Source organism: Dermacentor albipictus, chromosome 2, assembly GCF_038994185.2.
Source record: "Dermacentor albipictus isolate Rhodes 1998 colony chromosome 2, USDA_Dalb.pri_finalv2, whole genome shotgun sequence".
In the NCBI taxonomy this organism is placed as follows: Eukaryota; Metazoa; Arthropoda; class Arachnida; order Ixodida; family Ixodidae; genus Dermacentor; species Dermacentor albipictus.
The window spans coordinates 109,735,488-109,738,666 of NC_091822.1; the positions used below are offsets into that span (position 1 = coordinate 109,735,488).

At 44.2% G+C, this 3,179-nt stretch overlaps 1 long non-coding RNA gene across 1 annotated transcript; it reads right to left on the reverse strand.

The window, feature by feature from the left end:
* Positions 1–1,284: 1,284 nt before the first annotated feature.
* LOC139055503 (uncharacterized) lies at positions 1,285–2,587 on the reverse strand. Its single transcript, XR_011511816.1, has 3 exons — positions 2,508–2,587; positions 1,559–1,670; positions 1,285–1,376 (listed from the first exon to the last, which is right to left on the reverse strand). It is a non-coding gene; the product is annotated as an uncharacterized lncRNA (long non-coding RNA).
* Positions 2,588–3,179: the final 592 nt, after the last annotated feature.

Genomic DNA, 3,179 nt, shown 5'->3' on the forward strand with positions numbered 1-3,179 from the left:
ACCTGCGGTACAAACAGATTGGACAGAGCCTTGCACCTGTTTGAACCAACAGTTGCCGTTGAAGATGAGCAACTTCCATTGCGAAGCAATCAGGTGACGCAGGCATCTGCTGCCGCAACCAACACAGCGACATGGACTACCCGGCATTTTAGCGTTAACTCCTTTCCAACCTGCACATTTATTTTCTTTCGGGGGCCGCTATGTGTGGCTCACACTTTGTGTCCCACTTTGTCGCAATGTGGACAAGTCGCTTTTGTGGGCATCACCTTCGGCAGCCATTCTTGCGGGCCTTTCCACCCATACGGCTATCAACTTCATACACTTCGAACCATGTAAGCACATATGCTGGTCTCCGTTTTGAGCAAATCATGGCCGAGGTAGGCCACAAGCACAATTTGCCCATGGCTGCAACAGGCCAGAACGAACGGGGCGCACCAGTTACGGTGTGTGTATACTGGGAGTCTATGTCGCTTTGCGGACTGCAGGAGCAAATGCTTACCTCGAGGGACTGCTTACCAATGCAACTGACCAGGCCCCCACATCTGTAACACAGTTACCACAACCAAGTGTGGCAGCAAAACCAGATTCTGCAATCAATCACTTCACTGTAGCTTGCACAAAGACCCAGGCTATCAAGGAAGAGGAGCAATCATCAACGAGACTAGGAATATGGAAAATGAGAAAGCTTGCATTCAAGAGAGAAGCCACTCTGCTCTGCAAGCATTGAAGGCTAAAAACACCAAGAAAAGTAAAATGGTGCATAGCACATGTGCATAGGTTAATGCAAGACGCATGCCGATGCTGCATCAGCTATTTCAGGAGAGTAATTGCGCATGACAACATACACTAGAAGATACTGCTACAGATATGTTAGGCTGCTAGACAGTGACTGGTATTAAGTATCAGCGAAATATCCAAATATAAAGGTTGACCTTTATATTTGGATGAGGATGAATAACCTCTAACAAAAATGGGCAATGAGAAAGCTTGCATTTATAGAAGAAAAATTACACTTCGCACAAACGGAATTAACATGGCTTGGAAGCTGATTAAGGACGAACTGATGAAACTCAATCTTTTGGCCAGCGTCGTCCGTGCTTGGTCAGATGTTGCAGGTGCATCTGAAGACGAAGAATTTCTAGAAAGTCCTTTTTGAGTTACTTGGATGACTCAGCCAAATGTCCGTGCTGGTGGAATGGTGGCTGAAGCTCTTTGCAGTCTTAACACAGTCCTTTGCAGACTTGATATCTCATCCATATTCTTGTGCATGTGCTTCTTTGTTCTTGGTGTAAAAGCCTTGCAAATTCGGCTCCAGCCCCTTCCTGTTGGTGCAGATAGGAGCTCCTGTGATGACCAAGATGTGCTTGGCATAGACTCTGTTGGGGCAAAACGGTGACACGTGAGATATAGCACAGATTAGCCAAATTTATGTGGGTTTTATATGTTCGAACCAATTATACTGAACCATATATATGAACAAACATTCATATCTGCTGCAAACGGCAAGCCAATACAGCATAGATCAAACATATTTATTTCTGAACCATATGTTGTTTACCTTGTAGTAGTAGCCAATGTCCACACAATGACCTTGTCGTAGCAGGCAGCAGCTTCTGTTTAGTGCGTGGAGTGTGTTGCTTTATACTGGTGCCGTCCTCATTACTGCATGTCTGGAACAGAAATTTTGACTGAATCAGAAATTGAAAAAGCAAAGTTTTGCAATATGAAATGCAAAAAGGTGTGACATATATGTTGTAATGATTTGCGACTACAGAACACATGCAAATGTACACTGTCTATTCTAGGGTGCTTAAGCAGCATGTTAAATAAATATTGCTATTGCCCATAAAATTAATGTCTGCCTAACTACAATGCATGTCAACAGCGCAAGTACTATTAAGATCACAAATGAGAACATTTGTGGGTTCATTTATGCTCTAGAAGTGATCACACTGCTAGTTACTCAAGCAAATGCATGAAAGTCATGAAGCTATTAGAACTGATGCATTATTTTTCTCCACGAACGTGATGCACCGCTTCACTACTGCAAAAATAAATGCCCTACGGTAAACCAATCTGAACAGCAAGAACATTTGGAACCAACAAGTACGAAATATGGGTATCATGCTTGCAACTGTTTAATACATTAAATTCTGTACTTTCACTTCATTTTACCAAAGGATTATTCGGTTTTGTGGACGAAAGACGTTGCCGGCCGACTCGAAAAAAAGTTTAATCTGTATATTGATAAGGCTACTCAGTCACCTACAACCACGGCTACAATAACATGAAAAATGAGACGCGCGTTCCGATATCGCTCTTTCTTTCCTGGTTGTGTGTGTAAACCAAACGACAGCCTCGCAAGTAAAGGTTTATTTAGGAAACAGCAACTGAGATCCTCACTGCCCATATGTAATGCAGGATCTAGTTCGTTAACTTGTGCCCGCCTGGAAGGTAATGAGACAGATATTATATAACGATTGAAGCAGCGGTGTTAAACGACTCACCGTTATTGCCGTTGTCAGCCGCAGCAAAATCCAGCTCCCGTTTCGATGCAGACCTGTTCCGAATGGCTCACGACCGAAACCCAACTGCCGGGCTTACATGTCCGCTTGCAAACACGTAACTTCACCCCAAGTTACATAGAAGCGCAAGAAACTAGTTTTAGAAACAAAGAAGCAACCAGTCTTGAGTGTACGAACGAATGAATCCGTGCCGCCGTGCACTCGGAAATACCGGTAAAAATTTTAAATCCAGGCCAGAGGTCACGTGAAAGATCGATGATGCTGAACGCTATTTGCGTTCATAATGGCGAAGAAACAATAAACTTACTAACAAAGAGTACAATATCTAATTAGCAATGATAGTTTTGCCCTGTTTTTATGTAAAAGAAAATGCTTCGGTAATTGTAAGAGAAAGTTTGTAAGATAAAATTGCGCTTATTACGACGCCTCTACCGGGAAATGTTGGAACTAACGAACGAATCCCGAGGTGATGCTACTAGGTCGGCTTTGTTAGCAGCGGCGCGCGGTCGATTTTTTCGCCCTCTGTGGCCATTAGTTGAACTTGAGAGTGTACGGGGCCTGCTGCTGCGTCTGCGGCCGGCCGATTCGCAGGCTCTTCTGTGAATTCTGCCACGCCGGGGAGGAGGAGGAGGAGCGGGGCGCGCGAGAAACGCG